At 39.0% G+C, this 23,336-nt stretch overlaps 1 long non-coding RNA gene across 1 annotated transcript; it reads left to right on the top strand.

The window, feature by feature from the left end:
* Positions 1-1,344: 1,344 nt before the first annotated feature.
* LOC130614527 (uncharacterized) lies at positions 1,345-3,772 on the top strand. Its single transcript, XR_008975898.1, has 2 exons — positions 1,345-2,019; positions 3,409-3,772. It is a non-coding gene; the product is annotated as an uncharacterized LOC130614527 (long non-coding RNA).
* Positions 3,773-23,336: the final 19,564 nt, after the last annotated feature.

Genomic DNA, 23,336 nt, shown 5'->3' with positions numbered 1-23,336 from the left:
TTAAAAGAAAATGACAAAAATAATAGCTAGCTTTACCCAGTAGAAAGACCAAAGCCACTAGAAAGAAAGTGAAATATATTGTGTAAAAGCTTCACGAAATTAGTAATTCCGTGTAAAAAAAGCATAACTATTTCGCCTCAAAGTAAAATACCCCATGAAGTGACATACGACACGACGAAACATGAAATCACACCAACATGAGTAATACGCCACGACGAAAACCATTACGCTGCGAAGAATACCACACGACGAAGAAAGATACGACACGACGAAAAGCATTACGACGCGACGAAAACCATACACGATATTGTCCCACATATAACTCCATAGTAGCTAACTATAATTTTATTCGATCTAGCTATCGAGTTACCTATAGCTAGAGAGTTCTTGTATTTATATCTTCTTAACCATTTAGTAGAAAGTCCAACACCAATTGGTCAAACAATCAAAATATCTTGATTAGAACCACTGTAGCTTTGCAAAATGTTCAGACAAAGAAAGCTTCTCATAAAGTTTTTGACAGTATAGCTAACTGCAAGAGGTGTATTTGGTTACTTCATAGAACAGGTTCCGTTTTGAGGTCATGTAACAATGTCATAAATAACAGCTATACTTATGGCTATAAAATCTCTTATAATAATAAGCCAGTTCTGTCTGTCTGTGACTGTTACAAAGACGATATTTTTTACCACCCGAATGCGCGAGTTTGTCGAGTTTTTTTGTTTTGTTTACATTTGTCGCGCAACCGTCACAAACCACGTGATAGAAAATAAGCAACATGATTCGCTCAATTACGTACTTTCGAACGGGACGGCATTCGAATAGAAAGTTTCCTTGGCGTAAAAACAAACAAACAAAAAATTGTTTTTAAAGTTCTCGTGACAAAAGACGAACTTAAAAAAGCGAATAAAAATTAGTATCGTTAGAAGACAAAGAAAAACACATATAACTAAACACAGTTTATGTTAAGTGGGAAGGAGGAATTTACAGGTAAAGTTTTAAATACTCTTCTCTTTTACTGTTGTTTTAATAAATAGGCTAGCTAAGACATTTTTGTTTTTAAATATAAAGCTGCTGAAAGTATTTTCAAAAAATGCAGAAAACCAATGCAGCTACTAGGTTACTGAACATATTCTTAAAAAAAGAAATGTTCACAAAATCATATTTTAATAGCTGCAGCTAGCTACAGTACATCAGCTTGCTTTCAAGTGATATACCTAAAGCTTTACTTTTACTACATTAAGAAATATCCGCATAAATCAAAGTAGTCCGTTAAATAAACTTCGTGCAAAGAAAAGGGAAATATTTCTTATGCTTTCGTTTTCCGATTTGTTTATATATAAAGACAACAACAAAGCTAGCCTATTTGTTTACAAATTTTGCATAAATTAAAGTATCTTCAAGTGCGTAACTATGCGTGTTTAATTATTTAAAATGCTGCACAAAGATGTGAGTACAAATAATTTTGTAGTTGTTCAAGCAAATTATATTATAGAGATTGTAAATAGCTTCTAAAAACCAATACTCACGGGCATCCTTATCTATTTGCCTGCCACTAGACTGCTCTAACTGAAGTATCCTTTTTTATAGCCTTTATTGAGACAGTTTGGGTTTTTAGCTACTGCACTGCTACTATTTGATTTCCGTCGCCGCTATGCGGGGCGGAATCTTTAAAATCGCCTGATGGGAGATAGATATATGTATATATAGATAGAGAGAGACAGCAGAGAGCCCGGACGCTGTTAAGTTTTTGTCCAGGCTAAACGCCCGGAAAATTCTATTTTTTCGAAAGCCAATGAAGATGCTTTATTTTAATCTCTGTCAATTAAATGACCAATCCGAACAGAGAGTGCACTCTTCGTGTGGCCAGAACATTCCGTGTGCGTCCATGACTAAAAGTGCTTACATTTTGCTGGTCGCCCCTTGACAAAACCAAAGAGGCCAGCTCTTTGGTTTTGTCGTAGTAGCTTTATTGATGGGGAGCTAAGCACTACTTTTTAAATTCGTGTATTTTATCAGGTAAGAATTATTTTATATATAGCTAAGTGAGAAAGGTGTGCTGGCTAGCTAGCTATCTCAATTTTTGGTGCTGACTTGGATCTCCTTATTGGTGCTGGCATACCCCTTCACGAAATTACTTGCTAGCTAGCTATGGAGCTAGCTAAGCAAAATAGTGCTTTGATTAGAGTGATTTTTTTCTTAAACAGCAAGCAAAAAAAACCCTTTATCCTGCCTTGTGTAGTTCTTCCATGACTGGACACTCAGCTCTTGTTCTTATGGGAAAAAGGGGGGCTAAAAATAACTTCCAAATGACACTTTGTGGGACTACTTCTCTCAGATAAAAAGATATATATATATATATATTCGCACAGGATTTTTTTAAATATTTTTGGCAGAAAAGTTGTCGAAACGTGACAAAAGTTGCTTGCACTAAGCAGTCGGTGAACTGATAATTAACCTGTAACAATATATAGTTAGCCGATGCAGGATAATTAGATGCTACGCCTAGTATAATTAGCCGTTAAAAGCTTCTTTGTGTTCTTTACAGCTAGCTGCGTCTTTTCCATGTTTTTCCTTGAAATCAGAATAGTTTTGTTGTTTAATAATATAGACGACATATGTACTGCTAATAATATAGACGACATGTGCTGCAAGCTACAGTAAAATTATATCTTTTTTGCAAAATCGTTTCTTGTTCTTTTTCTTGGTTTTAATTGAAGCACAACTTTATGTTGATCTATATAAATATAGATGGCTATGGGGAGATCGATAACGGAGAAAAGTGAAAATTTAAGTAAAAAGATATATATCGTATAAGTAGCTGTATAAGCGGCTAATTATACTGTACACACCGTATATATAATCATTCTGCATAGATAAGTAGAATGTCTGTATATTTTATATGGCTACCCTTACAAATCTTGTCTATTATTTCCAGGAAAGGTCATAGCTTATATAGGGAGTCCTAGTCCAGGGCTATGGTAGCATTCACTCACCAATATTGAATTGCCTCCAAGGGGAATCGAACCCTGTTCTCCCGCACAAAGTGCCAGAGTTATAACCACCAAGCTATGGCGCCATTAAAAACGGCTAACTATTCTGTTACTGGCTAATTATCAGTTCTCCTTATGCCTAATTTGCTTGAAAATCTTTCTTGAGATCAACCCAAAGTATCACAAAATATTTTTCTAAGATTTCTTAGAAATGACTTGATTTTTAAAAATCTCACTAAATATACTTGTGCATCATATCGCATGGATTTGTATCTTTGTATTAAATTCCCTTTTTAAATCAAAGAGGCAAAGAGAGGTTAAAAAAGAGACAATATTTAAACAACCTGGTTTTAATGCAGCTTATGGTAAAATTGTATTCATGTTTCTTATTTTTAAAACATACTTTCTTTTTCAGGTCAGCTGTTATCAAACCATGCACCACCAGCATTTTCAAAAATGTTCAACAAGAGAGTAAATTAAATACTGAAATGGTAATATGTATGTATTTATTGCTGAATTAATAAACAATGAACTACTTCATCATTCAAATTGAGCTCGTTCAGAAGTTATTATATTCGAATCGTCAAGTTTTTACGTAGCAAGATTTTTGTATTCTGGAATTTCCAAAATTTTCCTGATCACTTTTAAAAATATCCAGTTAAAGTTTTAACTGTTATTTTAGAATACTTCATATAGCTATGTAAAATTTTTATTTTTTATTTATTGAGTTGTATTTTAACATTGTAGGTTAGTTGAAAAAATAGTTGAGAATTGTGATACTCGTGATTTGTTTACCCCATATTTCTCCGTTTTCAAGGTCTATTTTAAATTTCAAAATCTTTCAGACTAATGACGGGAATCTTAAAGCCGCAGGGCTTCTTGTTTTATTTTATAGACCGTTATTAGACTTTTATTCAGAGAACCCTAGCTAGCCGTTCTTAGTTATATATAGCTAGCTATAGTTAAAAGAGTGTTTTCTTTCTATTATGTTTTAGCTAGATACCAGACAAAAAAAGAAATAAATAGTTTATCAAAATCTATAGCATTTGAAACTTTAGAAACTGTGAGTAAGAAATTCTTTATTTTTAAATTATATATAGTTAGCGTAGCATTTCAAAACTGTTGTTTTACGAATAAGAGGATTCTATTGAATTCAAAATAGTGGTATTAATTATAAAAATAGTGGTATATATTAATTTTAAAGTGTAAAAGGTCAGAACTGTCAATCTTAAGTCCCTATATATTTATATATATCTTATTTTTTCCCATTTTAGGAACTGTGGTACCTAATTTGTTTTATTTAGTTTTAATCTATATAATAATACGCCAGTTCCGTGTGTCTGTCTGTCACTTTTGCAAAGTGGATTATATTCTTTACAATTTTCTTCGTCAAATTCTATAAAACATCGCCTATAAAATTGTTCTGTAATTTATGAAACTTTACCGTTAAAATAGTATTGACGTCAAAGAAAAGTATATTAAATTAATGAAGCCATTACAGTGCACTTAAAACTTTAAGGCCAAATAACTTGGAAACAAGGTGGGGACGTCAATGATTTTTCACCGCGTAGGTAGCTAGGGGCCACCTTGGACCAATTTGGGTAGGTTTCCCAAACTTGGGTCCCCGAATCCGTTTCGGAATGGACGGGTTGATGACGTCACCAAAAAACCTTGAAACCCTAATATCTCTGCAACCGTTTGTAAAAAGTACATGATACTATACATTTTCTTGATCAGCGTTTTAAGATCTATACGAGGAGGGCAACAGGTATAGAAATTTCTTAAAAAAGTTTTTGGAGGGTTTGACGGCACTTTGATGACGTCAGCAATTTTTTTATACCCTTATATCTCCTTAGGCGTTCCTCGAAAACATATTATTCTATACATTATTTTGATCAGCGTGTCAATCTTTACACATTACTATCAAAAACTAAAATAAATTCCGCCAATTTTTTAGGGATCTGCACTGCCGACGTCAGCAAAACATCTAAAACAACCTATTTTTCCATTGTCCATCTGCCTAAGTGGATTTCTCGACGGGCTTTATCGGCTAGTCTATTATAATGATACAGAGACTGTGTCTGTCCGTAACAGGTAAAGTGGATATGCTCATTTTCCTTTGATGTAGCCGAAAAATGCATGTCTTATTTGTTAAATTTATGACGTTACGGCGCGACGTCAATAACACTACTTTAACGTCAATATCCTATATTAAATTAATGAAGCCACTACAGTGCACGTAAAATTTTGAGGCCAAATAACTTGGAAACGAAGTGGTGACGTCAATGATTTTCCACCGCGTGGGTAACAGGAACCACCTAAGACCAATTTGGGTAACTTTTCCAAACCTGGGTCCCAAAATCCGTTTCGGAATGCACGCGTTTATGATGTCATCAAAAAACCTTTAAACCCTAATAACTTTGCAATCGTTTGTCAAAAGTACATGATCCTATACGTTTTCTTGATCAGCGTTTCAAGATCTATACGATAAAGGCAACGGGTATGCAAATTTCTACAAAAATAATTTTAGTCTTTTCTGACGTCAGTAAAATTTTAAACACCTTATATTATAAAACCTTAAACACCTTATATTATATCTCATTAACCGTTCATCAAAAGAACATCATTATATACATTTTCTTGATGAGCAGTTTAAGCTCTATACAATAGAGCAATGTAAAAACAAGGTTCTAATTTTTTGTATTTTTTCAAATGACGCTTCTTTTTCATTTTTATGCTGCCTCAGTGGATTATTCCACGGGCTTTATTGACTAGTAAAAAATATTATTAAGCTTTATTTAATGAGGAAGTTCCTACAATCTTCCATGCAATCAATAGTAATATGGAACTACTTAAAATCTCATGTGCATGAAATGTAGTGCAGGCGATAGAAGGCAGAAAATTTCGCAGGAATTAATGTTTTTGGGTGATCAATAAAAGTTAATCAATATCCTGCAAATTTAAGTTAATTTCATCAGAAAAGAGCCTGAAAAGTTGTCTAGGAATTTGTTTATTTTTTAAAAATCTTGATCGGTTTTTAAGATTTTGGACTAAGTTCTACTTATTCATGGCACCATGAATTAGCATTTTTGTAATAAAGTGTTATGCATGTTTTTTGTCTTCGGTTTCGTGTTTTCAACATTTTTATGAATTTGGAAAAAAATTTCTGTAGTATGATTTATCATTTTGCATATACAGTGGACTCTCTATAACCTCGAACCCCTATAATTCGAATCTCTTCTTAACTCGAACGATTTCGCTGGCACGGGGGGGATTTCCTAATAAACTCTAGAAAAAAACTCTCTATTACTCGAACCCTTATAATTTACAACATGTATCTTTAATGATTCGAATGTCATTCGAATAAAACGTAAACACGATTCTTTTGTATTGACGTTTTACAATCTGTTGCTGGGACAAAACGTGAAGCAGAAAAGAAGTCCTGCAAAACAAAATACAAAGTGTCCCCATATACGGGAGAAAAATCACGCCTAACTGGCTATTTATATAAAATTTATACAAAAACTTCCAACTCTCTATTACCCGAACCTCTCTATAACTCGAGCGGTTTCCGATTCCTCCTGGCTGTTCGAGTTATACATAGTACACTGTATATACCTTAGAAGAATATTAAGTGTTGTCGCATTCACGACATAAGGACATGTTTTTTTTGCGTGGCAAAAAAAGCAAGATTTTAGATAAATAAGTTTGACGTGGCTTAAGAAATATAACTTGTAGCGTACAACTTTTTCAAAATATGGACCTAATTAGAAAAAGATTTAAATTATGTCCTGTTTTTTCCCTTCTTAAGACAATGTCTTGTTTCGGAGTATCAAGTCATTCTTTTCCGGAACAAGACTGGAGGAAAAATGTTTTTCATAAGATTTGAGGTAAAAATTCTTTTAATTTTTTTCCATTTTAATCCCAATTTTTCTAAATATTTTTTATTGATATAGGTTTATTAGGTATTACTGCTTTTGAATACAAAAAAAATATATGAAAAAAAGAGCAAGTTTGGAGCTAATAGTCCCTAGCAATAAATTTAGCGACTAACTATGTCAACATACAGCCACCTCCCTTCACCATATTCTTCTGGAACAAGTCAATGAAAACATCACGGACATACAATATAAATTAAACCAAATTGAATTACAATTACATTACATACATATACCTACACCCATACCAGACAACGTAACGTGCGGCCAGCCCTCTCCAAGTCTGGTAAGTATCCCTCTACAGCTCTGTTTCCACCTGTGTCACAAACAAGAAAAAAACAATAACTAAAAGAACTATACTCCTCCCAAAAGATGAAATTCCAAATCAAACGCAGCGACCAGTACCACTCATGAATCTCAAAATCCGACCACCTAAATTATACTACAAAAACACCAACTCCAATTCCAATCGAAAAAGCACCAAATCCAATGACCACCATAAAAATCAAAGAAAACCAAAACAAAACAATTATCAAATCCAACAAAAAGATTATAAATCAACAGCATCAGAAAGCACAATAAAATACAGGGATTATCGCTATTTTTAGTGTTATATCTCTCACACACATACACCTCCCCACTGCCATGGTAAGCCCGTACAAAATTATTTTTCCAAATAAATTTAAATCAACAAATTATGCTATTTTTTTAATTTCAATGAAGTGCAAATTTGAACAATCTCTGTACCCACCCATATACAACATGCACTAGTGGCACTATCGCTTGCTAAATTTACCAATTTTATCTAAGCTTCTAGGCAAGAGGCTGTGGAGCGATATGCGTGACAAGATTAAAACCACCATCTTGCAGTAGTCACAAATTTCTTACCTCAAGTTTCTGGGGCATCGCGGGAATAAATGGTAAAGGGACGCGCGATAAATTGATATAGACTGGCAAAGGTTGTAGCTTTTTCACCACGGACTTCTAGGCTACAACCTGTTAGGGAAAAATGCGGCTTATGACTTAATATAAGTGTTCCTTAACTTTGCTGATTTACAATAACTACAACTGCTCGCGAAGGGCTGCATGGGAGGGTAAGACGCGTATCGGATTGCGGACGCGTATTGGTGCATTTGACGTATAACCACTGTTCGGCACTGATGCGGTTCATCAGGGTGCGGGGTTAATTGTCCTGTCGTTATCCTTTTTTTTGGGGGGGTGAAGGAGCGCACGGGGCACGTGTGACTAGACTTATGGGTTAAAAGGGGAAAGTTATAGAAATACGGACTAAAGTTTGAAGGACACCGCTTGGCACTGGAGCCGTCTATGCGAATACAAGGGTGTTTGTTCTGTCGTTTTATCTTTTTGTGGGAACGAGGGGGCGTGCAGGGCACGTGTGACTTTTATCATAGGTTGGAGGGGCAAGTTAGAGTACCATTTTTTTTTTCGTCACAATTTAGGCTAAATAGAAATTGGGTTGCACTGGGTTGGAATGAGCGTGTTGCTGAAAGTTAAAAACACATACACTTATTTACCTACAGGCACTATTTCCGCAACTTTTAAACTATAAATATCAAGTCATTCTTTTCCGGAACAAGACTGGAGGAAAAAAGTTTTTCATAAGATTTGAGGTAAAAATTCTTTCAATTTTTTTCCATTTTAATCCCAATTTTTCTAAATATTTTTTATTGATATAGGTTTATTAGGTATTACTGCTTTCGATTACAAAAAAATATGAGAAAAGAGCAAGTTTGGAGCTAATAGTCCCTAGCAATAAATTTAGCGACTAACTACAATGGAATAGTATCTTACAGAAATTCGTTTTTTACAGATACAATGATTTCTGCGGTTACAAATTTGCTTGCTTTAAAAATACTTACCTTTTTTAAAAAAAAAATAGCACATTCGGAGCAAAATAGTCATTTTTAAACTGCCACTTTGGTTTCGCCTGGTGTTAATAACCTAGCACAACACGTAATCAATTATTTTATAAAACATTTATTATTAAAACTATAGCAGAAAGCGCTGTTCAAAGTTGTTCCAGATTGTAAGCAAGGCATATAAAAAATGAGCAAATATGGAACCATATAGTCAATAGGTTGGATAATTTTAACTATTTTCAAAAGTTTTTTGTTTAAAATGAACTATTAAAGTCGAGAAAAGTTACTATGTTTTAAAGGTTGTTAGTTTTTTTTGAAATGAGCACCAAAAGAGCAAAACAGTCACAATATTTTGCATGGATGAATTCGGGTTAAACATGACTGCTATTTCTCCATTCGTAGTATACCTTTAATTAGGAATGTTATTATGATCATGACAGAGCAACAGTTGAGCTACCATTAATCTACCTGGAGTAATATTTCGAGAAAGTTTACATATCAATAGAAATCTCGTTCGCGTCATGCCAGTAAAAAGAAATTTCTTATTCGTACTGACACTGTTTATATCGGCCCAAATGAAATAGGCGAGCCGTTTGTAGAATTTGGAGAGGATTTAACTATAGAAAATTATGTTTACTTAAAATATTTCAATACATTTTAAAGTTCATACGTTCTTATTTTAACGATTAAAGCTTTTATAAAGTTTTTAGATAAGGTTCCATAACACAATATAATAAAAGAAACAATACTGAATACTGCTTGAGAATTTGCTCTAAAAGCGCTCTTTTATTTAACCATCTTAAACTAATCTTCAAGCTGTGCATTCTTCGGGTATTTGAATATCTATAATCCGATGTGTAAATGTTAATTTGTGCAAAAGCATAAAGCGTATTATTATTAATGACTAATTACACCAAAATTGCTCTTCTTTTAGTCTATTTACTTACATTAAGTGTTATATTACACAGTTCACAGTATTTAAAATGTTAATAAATTGTATGTATCGGATTTATTGTTAAGTAAAAAATGAATTTTATTACGAAGACTACTATAGTCAATATCTACTCCAAAATTTGTTCAAACTTGCTCCTCTTTCAAATTTCCCCACCAGTAAGTCTTATTTTACGAGTCCAAATCACTAATTTATGTATTTTAGCATTAATGAGCACCGCAAGAACTTTTTCGTAAAATGACAATGCACTCCAATGATGTTCATATTCTGAAAAATAACTGTCTTTGTGTCGAATCATGCTATGAAAATACATCTGCAACATAAATTTTGTAGCAAAAAGACTATCACAGCTCCAGAAAATAATTTTGCAACTGAAAAAATTTACCAAGAAAAAAAAAGCATTTTAATAAGATATCAGTAAATGTCCAAAAATTATTCTGCCTCAATTTAACTAAAATACAGGCTGTCCAGCACGTAGTTTTATCTACAATACCGTCATGGTAAACTTTTGAAACATTGGTTTGAAACAAATCTACTGAATAATTTTCATAAGTAAGTTCAGCAATTGTAAAAATAAATAAATAAATAAATCACAAAAATATTTGAAAGTTTTAAAGACGACGAGTAAAATTATATTTAAGGAACGCATTTTACTTGATTTTGATACTGTGCGTACGAATATTGAATAGCTTACCGCTACCTAAGGACTTTTAGTATTAGTGCGAGGTGATTAGTGGCAGTGGCAATTTGGAAGTCGCAGTGTGAAGCTAAGGTTTTATAACTTTAAAAATTTAAGTAATGACTTAGGTTTGAGGTGCTATAGCGTCAAAACAATTTAAAACTAGCTATCATCATAGTTCCGAATTTAGTTAATTTCGGGGACCCCGAACTTTTTTCTCTTCATGTTTTTGACATGTACGTGTTATCATGTTTAACTGCTTTCTGATTTCAAGACCATTCTCGTCAAACAAAGACCATCTTTCCAACAATTCTAAGGCCTCTTCCAACTCTGACTGCTTTGGCTTCTTCGGGGGGATGTCATGTGCCTCAATTTCATCATCATCGTCATCTTCGAGATTCGGCGCGTTTTGATCTTTGTCCTCATTAAGTACGATGTTATTGGTGAAGTCCTAGAAGCTAAAATGGAACCAACAAACGACATAGACAAATATGCAGTGGCGGTCTGCAAAAAAGGAGATATTGTTGGTCATTTGCCTAAAGGAAAAACAGGAAAATTTGCCAAAACGATATTTTACTTTCTGAAGTCAGAGATGTTGTGTACTTGCAAAGTAAAAGTGACAGGGAAAAGAACTAACTTTGGAGATGATAAGGGAATGAGGATCCCCTGTTTGCTTCAATTCTCTGGACCGAAGGAGAATATTGAACTTTTGAAGAAATTGCTTGAAGAGTGTAAATAGCCATGAATATTGAAACCTGATTTTTTGAAGAAAAAAAGTGTTTTAATCGCAGAAAATCAATGTTCTCACTCGACGATCTCCCAATAAGAAAAATTCGAATAACTGAGGGTGACTTAGCCTATAATTGGCCCCAAGGGGAATAAAAATCACTTCGAATAACCGAATTATTCGAATAAGTGAAGTTCGAATAACCGAGAGTGTTTTTGCCTGAGTTTGGTAAGCAGATCCAAGGGGAACGCCATCTCACTTCGAATAACCGAATTATTCGAATAAGTGCAGGTTCGAATAACCGGGAGTCTACTGTATTAATATCTGATATGTGCATCCTTAAATTAAAGAGGGTGCCGATAAGATGCAAACGCTCGCATATATAAGGGCGATTTCGGGCGACTTTTCAAATTAAATTGACGGTTGTCCGACAAAACCGCCCGCACTTTCCCGAATACGCCCGAACTCGCCCGGAACATTCCCGAAATGCAACACCTTGTAATATAAACATGGCGGACGACAGTTGAAAGAACGCACTGGAAGAGAAATGAGGTAATAAAGTTTATATATAAGTTATTTATCAAGTAAATCTTATCAAAAACCATAAGAAACAGTTCTTTTAAGACCTTAGCTACCATATAGTAAGTTCATTTTAATTTTTATACTTTTTTAAATAATTCTTCGAGAGCCATTTATGGTGAATCTTTTTTTTTCGGGCATTGTTCGCGACTATGCGGGTTTTTTCGGGCAAATAACTGAACTTTTTTTAAACGCCGAACTCGCCCGAAAACGCCCGCACTTTTTGCGGCGTATGCGGCTTATCGGCACCCTCGTTTAAATTAGTCCTCTAGCAATGTACAAAAACTTGTACCTGGCTAGCTATACACACCAAAATAACATTTTTCCTAAATATATAAGTAGTTATTGAAAGTAGTACCTTTTTTTTGCACTAGAAATATTTTGCACTAGAAATATTTTGATCATTTTGAACAAGGAGGTTTAAAAGGAGAAGGAGATACATCTCAGTAGTTTCTGTTGAAACCAGTTTTGTAAACAAAATTTTTGAAATCTCGCGCGTAAATTATAAAAGTAACCGTTGCTCATTGTTACCTCTGCATAATTATAAATTATTTTTTCTAGCGTTAAAAAAAACTCGTTTGCTTTGTATTTTGATCGTTTAAAATCAGTTTTTAAACATTTTTGGTGGTACATGCAAGCCGAATATGAGGGAAATTATGGTAACATAAAGATAAAAAAACACAATATTAGAAAATAATAACACAAAGAAATAAAAGTAAATCACTGCCCACCGAAAAACGCATAATTAGAGATAGTAACGAATGATCAATATTTTCTTTTGTTCTATGAAAGAAACAATAGTCACCGAACACCGATTCTATACTGAAAATTCAATAACTTTAAAGAAAGAAATATGTACTAACTAGTCGTTAGCCCGTGGAAAATCCACGGGTTCGCCCGTCGCAGCTAAGCTACCATTTTGCGTGACAGACAGACAGACGTATACGGGCATTATAATATAGACTAGTCGTTAACCCGTGGAAAAACCCAAGGGGTCGCCCGTCGCCTTCGTTCGTCCTTTAAATTTACCTGTCGCAACAAAGTGGAACACAATGAAAGTGGAGCTCTCTGGCGCACTCACCGTTTTTTGAGTCAAACCCTAATTTCAAGGGTCTAGCGCAGCACTGTTTCCTCGCTATATTGATCCTCTGCGCAAAGGGTCAATACCGCGGGCAATTACCGCTGTGCTGCAGCACTCTCGTACGAACGCAATGTTATCACCCTGGTTGGGGTCACAACATAAAATAAAATGTCCAGTGCGTTAGATAATGCAGCTAAAAACGGTCACATCGAGATTGTTAAGTTGTTCAAAGAGTGGGGTGCGACGAATTTTAATTGGGCTCTAGAAAATGCATATCGCAATGGTCACATCGAGATTTTTAAGCTCTGCAAAGAGTGGGGTGCGACGACAGACTTTGATTGGGTTATTAATAATGCAGCTGCAAATGGTCACATCGAGATTGTTAAGCTGTGCAAAGAGTGGGGTGCGACAGACTTTGATTGGGTTATTTATAATGCAGCTGCAAATGGTCACATTGAGGTTGTTAAGCTGTGCAAAGAGTGGGGTGCGACGGACTTTCATTGGGTTATTAATAATACAGCTCACATCGAGATTGTTGTATTGCTGCGTGGTTTTGATGTCATTCATGATGAATTGCTGCGACATCATCACAAGCGCAATTTTTATGTAAAAATATGGAATGAGGTACTGCCAGTGGCGTGGCATCCGGATCGATTTTAGAATTGGTGTGTAGATGATGAAGAAAAGCGCGAGATATCTAAATTATGGAAGTAATGTCCAGTATTTTGATCCTGGTTGAGGTTTAAAAATCTATAATAAAGAGATGCCTTTCCTATCTGCAGAACAATTTGATGCCTTGAAATCAGAGAGCATTATGAAGTGGCGTGATGTTCCCACTGGAATCATCTTCAAAATTGAGTGTGTTGAAGAGATCAAGACTAAAAAAGGTGATGCAACTGTCATCACATTGATCGATTACGATGGTGAACGATTTCAAGCATGGGCAACGAGTGTACTGAGAGAAGCTTTGATAGGTCGAACAGGTCAGATGTTCATCAAATCACTGGGAAAGAAACAATCTACGAAGAATCCTGGTCAATTTTACTATGATTACGACCTTGTGGAAGTGGAAGACTAAAAAGACAAAAAAGTAATCTTTTGCGACTGGAGACAGTCACAAAAATAACGAAAGCCTGGCGCTGTTCACATAAACAAATGGACAAACTGCGACAAGAAGCTAAAGCCTTAGGTCTCAAGGGGTACTCTACGTTGAAGCGAGTAGACCTTGTCGAAGCTATACGCAAAGTCAAGTATAAGGATGCGTCGACACGGACGGACGGACCGTACTGCGAGCCTTGTGTTAAAATTGCATGGCAGAAAAATCTTGGACAATATTTGAGGGATCTCGCTCAGCGTCATGTCGTACATGATGGCGACTTGCTCATAGATCAAGATACAGGAGAAGTAATCGTCTAGTATGTTGACCAACATATTAGACTGGAAGCAGGTGGAGACTCTAAGTAGCGCTGACATACTGCGCAGATTGCAGTTTTTTAAAAATTTCATCTTTAGCTTCTTGCCCGCCTTGTGCTAGCAACTCTGCGCGTTCATTGTCGTTGATGGATTTCACAGCCTTTTTCATTCGTTGTCGAATCTGCTCCTTGAGCACCATATAGCGCTGTTTTTCCTGCATGATCCATGTAAACTCATCGTCTGAAATTATACCATCTTGGATCGCTCTGGAAATCTTATCGTATACAGTGTCTAGTTTTGATTCAGCTAGGAGTTTTATGCACTCATGTTTGTGCACCTTATACTGTATCCGTTTGGAAGCATTCTTCAAACCTACTTGGCCTATGCCCACTGCAAGAGCCGCGGCTTTAAGACCAATTGCTATAGGGGCTCCGAATCCGGTTGCAAGCGTGGCAATACCTGCTGCGGAGGTGATGACTGTAACAGCAATCATACCATGATCAGCATAGCGAAGCCCCATCCCCCAAAGCTTGAACTTTTTGTAGAGTTTTTCTCTCTCTTTGATCTCAGACCGCAGGTACTGCTCGATTTCTTCGATCTTTTTTAGTCTGTAGACCTGACTTTCTTCAGGCTCATGCTCAGGCGCACTTGGCGGCAAAGTTGGGTAAAGCTTATCAGCCATTTATTCTAGGAGTAAATGCATCGTAATTCCGACGAACGAAACATTTTTTTCATGATGATGCTCGTCCGTCAGCATGAACTCCAGTCTGTCTGTTGAGCCTTTCAAAGGAAGGTAGATTGGACTGTCGAAATTCCAAGTTAACATGTCTCCCCATGCGTCTAATTCTTTCGTGGGAAGCAAAGCAAGAATTTTTGATTTCTTCCCATCCAGCAGGCAGTCATCCTCATCTAACTGAGGGCAAACGAGTCTCAATCTTTGGTACACGTCAGTTTTGTAGAAGCTGTCATAGTCGCCTTTGGTAAAGTACTTTTTTGCAGGATCGTAGGGTAGCCCCATAAGCTCCTGCAGTTGTCTATGGATTACCACAGTATACCCGTCACTAACCCTAAGCCTGCATAGTCCGTTCTTTAATACAAACAACTTGATCTTGTCCTGTGCTTGACTGTTGACGATGGCCGCGATATCTTCAATCTTGTACAAACCGTTCATAATTTCAATTCTAATCTCTTTCTGATCAGGCCCTGTCCTACGAATGACAAAATCATTGTCGCTGTAAAGGTTCAGCCATACGGGCCTGATACTTATTGATTTCAGGGCAATTCTCGTATCCTCCCCTAGGTAATTGTTAAAAATCGTAGGCTTCTCTATATCTGTGACATACAGCTGTCTCATGTTTCTTTAAAGAAACATGAACATTTATAGCTATAGCCACAAGGCAAAATACAAGTCCAATAGAGGTGAATGGCCTCTCGGTGTAATTAATCTAGAGCATCAAGACCTCTACGTTTCTACAGAATCGCACATTCCCGTGACCTTCTCGATGTTCACGAAATACCCTATAAAAGTCCCCACTAACCTGTTGAACGACCCCGTAAGTGTAAATTGGACCGGTCAAGCCCTTGGCTACTGGAATATACAAGTTAATTTCGCCTGTCATTGCGCTTGCACCGCTTTGGGTATATCCGCCAAACACTTGAATGGCTCCGTGCCTCTCATCAACAGTATCTTTAAATTCCACGTCTATTACCACATGCGGCGTATCCTAGCGAGAATGAAGGTACCCATGCCATACGATGACGGCTTTTCTCAATACGAGAACCCCTACTCTACATCTGGATATGCCCAGATTTGTCGTGAATATGGTGCCGACCCCAATGCCCAATACAAGTTTAAGGCTCTCATGTCCCCGTAAGGCTTTCATGTCCTCGCTCACAAATGGTAGATGGTGGCCGCAAGTAGATGGTGATTGGGCCAAGTTTATCATGCCTACGGGCCAAGGCCTGACATCGGAAGGTCTGACGAAGCTTAGCGAGAGTATTCGTGTTTACGTGATTTTACTACTAGGGTCCCAAGCTGATGCCAAGGCATCCCTTATAGGTTCGGATGCTGACAATTTCACAGCGAGAGAGATACTACTACAGAAATTCGAAGCCATGGTACAACGTGAGGAGAACGTAGGCCACGATATAACCGAGTTTCAAAAGGTGCTTCAATATGCCAGGACCCCAGTGAATTTTGCCGTGATGCACCACGTGTACATGCTACCATCCGATATGAACCTGCGTATTGGTAAAATTGTGGGGTATAACAACAACATCTTGATTGCGCCGGCGAGTGCGATGCTTGGCACAAGGCTAGACCTAAACAACAAACCTATTACCACACAGCCTCGGTTTTTAAAACGAGTCAGGTCACCACCTGGGCAAGAAATATCGAGGGGTGGTGCCACCCTAAAACCGGGGTCTGAAAAGATGCCACCGATACCTCAGTCAGGTCCAGGAGATGGAAACCCTCACGAGGACACCAAGGCCACCTTGGTTACTGCGGGAGTAATTTATCGATCCTAATGTACATTTGGTTGAAGAAATATTAATGCTCCGCAGGAGCACTAATATAGCTTGCCTCTCTTCCCAACATATGCCACAACAAGAGCAGCAGCGGCAGCGATCGCCATGTATAGATGCTTGGCTACATATTCGACAACTTTTGCAGCCAGTCTGAAAAAGAACGAGACAACCGTGCCAATAATCCCTGGTAGCGCCGCACCTGCCTTACCTGCTAGGTATTTCAAAAATTTTCCAAGCCTTTCCAGCTGTTTTTGCAAAAAACCCTTCCCTGCGGCACCTCCTCCTGCGCCTGTTGCGGAACCTCCACCTGTAACTGCGAGTACGATGGTGGAAATCAGTAGACCAACAGCCGCCACGATGCTAGCTATAGTAACCCCTTGCTCCTTGAACAAGATTCTAAGCTTTTCAGCCAGAGATTTATCGCCTTCTGCGATTTTCATCAGCATTTTTTTAATAGATTTCAGTTGGCTCTGAATGTCAGATGATAGTAAACCGTGTGCTTCTCGTACTGCTTCCTTTTGATCTTGGAGTCGTTCTAGATCTTCCCTAGCCTTTTCAATGTCTTCGTTCCAGATAGTTTGCTGTTCCTCTGATACTCCAGGTGTAGCTTTTTTTGTCTCAAGCCTTTACACCTTGGCTTCTGCTTTGGCGATCTCGTTGTCGTAGAAGATCATGTTGCTTTTCAAGTGCTTCAGGTTACCCCTTAGTGTTTGAAGCTCGAGGTTGAGCCCTCTTCTTTCCCGCTCTGTGAAGGCTTCGCTGGCGCCAAAAGGAGTCTCTTCTATCAGGCTCTCCGTTTCATCAAGGACGTTCTCGAGCAGCGGCATCATTTCGATATCATCGGCCTTCTGTTCAACATGAACAATCTCGTTAAGGAGTTTCTGAGCCATTGCTTTACTCCTTTTGTTTGGTGTAGTATAGTCGGTAAACCCCAATTCTCGCAAGCAATTTGTACCTAATCTCCTCTGTATCTCGGCAACGCTCCTCAATTTACCATTCCTTTTAGTGATCTCTATGCCATCGAAAAGAAGCTGGTTTCCTTGTGCCTCAAACTCGTTATAAAATCTCGCGATTGGCTGCCCCAGCTCCTCACCAAGGTGTTCGTAAAGATCGTCGACCTTTGATTTTAGTAGCTCTTCCCTCTGTCTTGTCGTGGTGTCTCTTACGGAGACGGTAGGCGATTGACCCTGATCTGGCGTTATCGTGGAGCTGGCATCAGGCCTACTGAAATCCTCGTCTGGAATTTTTTCCTCTGACGTAAAGTCGTCTCCTTCGTATATTGGATTAATAATAAAGCATGATATTCGGAACTAAGCTCGATCCCTACGCGGAGATTAAAACAATGATGGCTTTGAAAGGTAAGAAGCAGCGTGTAAAAGTAAGTCATGTGCCTAGTACGATTAATCAGAACGAGGACTTGTATGTTGACATCCCCAACATGGGCCAGAACGATGTAATTTTTCCAGGTAGTATCAAACTACTTTTCGATCTAGAACTTACGGGAACAAACACAAAGCGCACTATCGTCAGCAATATAGGTAAATCCTTGGTGCAAAATCTTCGTATCACTTTGAATGGCAACGAGGTGCAAAATATTAGCGACTACAGGGTGCTCGCTACCTACAAGGACCTATGGTTGCCCAAGTTTCATCGGGAAAACAACTTGATCCTAGAGGGGATCAATCCCAACGACGGTACAATACGCGCCCTACAGGTAAAAGCGACTGATCATGTAGGCACGGTAGGGAAAAAGCGATCGTCGCAGCCTACGGTAGCACCTTTTGCGTGCCCTTGGGGACAATGTTTGAATTAACACGAGACTTGCCGTTCTACCAGGCAGGATTATACGACAGGCTGCAATTCGTTATACATTTTGCATCGTACGGTGACGTTATCAAAGATGGAGGTACGGCAGCTGTTGGAAATACCGCAGCTAAACCACCGGATGCCGCGTATAAAATCACTAATATCGCACTAGAGTTTGACAAGATTAATAACGAGGGTCTCGCGAGCGCTATGATGTCACGGTATAGTCGTTTTGCGCTACCCTATGAAAGGGTTCTCCGTAGTAAGGTTGTCACGATGAAAAAGGTTGACACAAGTTACAATTTGCAAATTGATACGCCTGCAAAAAGTTTGAAAGGCGTTTTACTGCTCTTTGTAGACCCTGGAAAAGTGAAGGCTTACTCGGGCGCTAACGAGGTGTTTTATAACCCAAAGATCGAAAAAATCAGGCAGGCAGGCAGGCAAAGATCGATTGGTATAACCATCAACAAGGCAAGCTGGAGAGAGCTTGAAGGAGCTCGATGAAAGCATGAGGGAGTACTATATCGCGACGATCGAAAAAGCTCCAAAACTATCCGATTTTTACACACCTTCCAAGCAACAACAAGACGGTGAGCTAACGTTCATCGTTGGATCCTTAGCCCTCCTTGGTTTTGCAGTGTACAAGTTCGCCTAGCGTCTTCACAGGAGTTATATGTAAAATGTTTTCGACATTTCGAAAACCCACGTTCTGAATGCTTCGGCGGCTTCCAGTCTTGATGAGAATATAATCCGAGAGGGGAACACAGTTCCAGCTGGTACAAACCAGGCTCTGAAATATACACAGCCTTGCCGTCGTTTACATTTTTAAATCCCAGAATTTTACACACCTCTAAAAATGTTTTCGATATATAATAAACATGTCGAAAGCACATATTCCCACAGAGAAGGAGGTAGAAAAATTGAGCAGTATTTACTATACCCCTGAAAATTTCTGGATCGGAAACGAAGCCATTGAAAAACTTGTTGAACTTAGTGGTTTGTCTATGAAAAAGGTCAAAATCTTCCTTGCCCACCAGGCCTTCTGGCAGGTTCACATTCCAGGGCCAAAGGTGGTAAAACATCCTCATTACACCGTTACAGTTCCAAATGCAGTACATCAATTTGATTTGCTTAGCATGCCTCATGATCGCCTGTATGGCTCGAAATACAAATACATTCTTACTGGAATTGACATTGCCAGCAGGTTCAAAGTGGCGAGCCTGACAAGCCTGACAAGAAGCCTCTTTCAGATGGTCTCTACCGATATTTGGTGCAACCCGGCGAAGAGCATGGAGATCAGAGAAGACGTGCAACAGATATGATTTGGTCGAAAAAAACGTTCCGTTTGGACCGCATCGTCAACGAACCAGACAACCGAACGATGTACTACCTTGCAGATGGTCCAGAGCGTGTGTTTGTGAAAGAAGAGCTTTTGCGGGTTCCTGAAGACACGAAGCTGCCTCCTGACTCGGTTAAAAAATGGTATATTTCACGAGCCATTAGTTCCCCGCTACGGGGAACCTCTCAGTTGATACCCATAAGCGTAGTTAATGTGAACCTGTGGCTCACATTAATACTTACCAACATAAAGTCTTAGTCATCCTCGGAGTCCTCAGAGTCGTCAATCGGATGAAGGCGGGTATAATCATAAGGATGTAGGGTATAGAGTGGATAGCCATAGAAGATTCCCTTGAAAACATTTAGCTCGCTAACAAGGTCGATGATGTCAACCAATGCCCTTTCATCGATTTGAATGTTTAGTATGTCGCCAATTTTCTCCAAGTCCGCCAGATCCGAGAGCCTTAAGTCCTTATCCTTGATAATCTCGTAGCAGAGCATCCCCCACTTGATCACCTCAGCGGAAACAATATGCAAATCCCGGTCTTTAATATCAGCCTCGATCCCCTCATCTTCCTCCTCACAGGGAATTGTTGCCCACGGCTTTTCACCCGATGCTACTCTGTCTAGAAGCTCGTCATCATCTGGATATACAAACCCCTCGTAGTATGGTCCATTTCTAAATCTAAAATTTTCCAAACACTGTGAACAATAACCGGTAGTAGATCCTGCCTTGATGCAGCATCTCAGCACAGGTACCTGAATATCGTAAAAGTTTCTAAGTTGCAAGCTCTCTACATAGGCCTCCATTTTTCTTTGACATTTATCTACCTTTTAACATACAGCCGAAGTGGTCAAGCAGCGTCTATCAGGTGTGTCTTTTTCGTGGTTTTTGTAATCTATCAAGACGGGTTACAAAAAAAAATCCTAGATCTCGGCAAGCTCCATCAATCTCTGATGTGTATAATTACGACCTAATCGAAAGTGTTTTAGACGTTCGGGATTTATTTCGATGCATCCACGCTCTTGGAGCCAGTTGTAATGTACAATGGCATTTGGAGTTTCTGCAAGAACGACGAGTTGACCGTTGGGATGATCTGTTAACTTGTTGCGAATCTTTTGCGCTACATAGCCCTGTTGCCCACATATAGCGACATACGGATATTCATCGTTGTTATTCTTTTGGATTATAACCATCCCATTATCCTTTCGAGGATCTTGCGCACATGGAACATGTCGCTGTCGTAGCTCTATGATTTCTTGCTCTTGTGCGGCTATCGTTCGATCCTTGTACTCCAAGTCGTTGTTGCGCAGAACCAGCGCCGCTTCCTTTTCCTTAACAACCCAATCCAAAAATGGTTCTGCTTCAGGTCTACCACACCTCAAGAGGAAGCAATAAAGGCCTGGCTTTGTCAGCAAAACTGTGTTTGGGTGGACAGATCTGTCCACCTCATCGAGCTCAGCAACAACAGCGTCGCCAAGCCGTATTTTGTACTTGTCGGGAACAAGTCTCTGAAGGGCTTTTACTCCCGCCTCCCGCTTATAGCCCGCGGCTCTCCAAACATCGGAGGCAACAATGCATTCACCTTTATAATGAACAAAGAATGATCGGACTTGCTTTCCTTCAAAGTAATCAACCACAAGAGACATCTTTCTTATACACGCCAAGGCTCAACCACAGTTTTTTTGTGATTCGCAAAAAAAGTCACAAAATTACTGGATCCAATAATGAGCACCAGGCTGAGGAAGCCATGGATATTTTTGTAGCCTCGTGAAGCTACAAAAGAGTCTCGCTAGTCTTCGAGCGCAGGCACTCCCAGGTCATACAAGTCGTCGCGAGTAAGATCGATGAGTCGAATGTGGCATTGATACCGTTCTACGTGTCCTTCCTCTTCGAATCGATTGAACGCGTGCATCGCGTTGGGATTATCGATGACCACAATCTCTTTACAGTTTGGATAGTTGTCCCTAAGCCATCTCCTTTTGGTGGAGATTTTCCGTCTTTGAACACGTGCACAGTAGTAGGGAAGACGATGGCACTGATCATCGTCTGGTGTAGTATGCTTGCGGTAAATCATGATCGCGTTGTCTTTTCGAGGATCTTGCGCACGTGGAACATGTCGCTGTCGTAGCTCTGTGATTTCTTGCTCTTGTACGGCTATCGTTCGATTTCTGTCGTCAACATCTTCCTCTAGGGTAAAAATTCGACGATCTTTGTCCTCCAAGTCGTCGGTGAGCAGAGCCAGCGCCGCTTGATTTTCTTCAATGGCTGCGGCAAGCTTTCGCATTTCTTTGGGTAGCACCTCTTCAACAATCCAATCCAAAAATGGTTCTGCCTTGGGTTTCTTACACCTTAAAAGGAAGCAATAGAGACCGGGTTCTGACAGTAACATCGTGTCTGGATGAAGGGGGTCGATATCGACCCCCTTGTCTTCTGCGGTACTTTTAACCTCCCAGGCCCGCTTTACATGCTTCTCCGGTACATGTGCCTAAATAGCTTTTCTACCATCACGATTATCGTTATAGCCCGCGGCTCTCCAAACATCGGAGGCAACGATGCATTGACCTTTATCCTGAATAAGGAATGATCTTTTCCTTCAAAGTAATCAACCACAAGAGACATCTTCTTATACACGCCAAGGCTCAACGAGGAATCAGTTTTCTAGTAGAGCCAAGTTTTGCTCGAAATTATCCCATACCTTCACCAAAGACTTGCAGACCATCGTGTAGAGTAGCGACGGTCTCTCTTCAAACCTTTTAACAGCCTGAATGTAATGGCGCCTGCCGCGTTTGTGGAACGAACTAAGCAAAACTGGAAAGAGACTCATTCCACTCTCCACAAGTACATGTGAGATAACGAGCCTACACAACCTCCCGTTCCCATCTTCGAATGGATGGATATTAATCAAGTCTATAAACAACCTCACCGCGTTCCATATCGGATCGTCAGTCTCTGTAGAGTAGTATCGATCCAGGGCGTCTGTCACTAACCCTGGGATTGCAGAAACAGGGGCAAATTCGTGAAAACCAGCGTTAGTCGTCCTGTATTTCCCTGTCAGCACGGGTTTGCCGTCCCTGTGTTTTTCTCCGCGCATCATGATCTCATGGACAGTCTGGATTTTGTCAGGCGTGAGGCGCCCGCAGCACTGCATCCAGTTTAGAGCGCGCATAAAGTTTATCATCTGCCTTTTGAAACTTTTCGTCTTGTCGTCAAGATGTGCGTCTTCAGGATCTTGCATCAGGTTCCAAGTCTCAGTTGCGTGGTTTTTTCGCTTTCGCGAGAGTTTGGCTAGCGTCGCAGTCTTTCTCAAAACATTTTGGTACTCGTCCTCGTTTGCCATCCAATGCTGCCTTTTCAATTTTTCCATTTTGTTAAGTACCTGGCTCCAAGTAGGAAATGGTTAGTGATCATTATCTCAAA

Source organism: Hydractinia symbiolongicarpus, chromosome 11 (assembly GCF_029227915.1).
Source record: "Hydractinia symbiolongicarpus strain clone_291-10 chromosome 11, HSymV2.1, whole genome shotgun sequence".
In the NCBI taxonomy this organism is placed as follows: domain Eukaryota; kingdom Metazoa; phylum Cnidaria; class Hydrozoa; order Anthoathecata; family Hydractiniidae; genus Hydractinia; species Hydractinia symbiolongicarpus.
The sequence above is the reverse complement of the archived record's forward strand: the minus strand, read 5'-3'. Positions and strand labels throughout refer to the sequence as shown.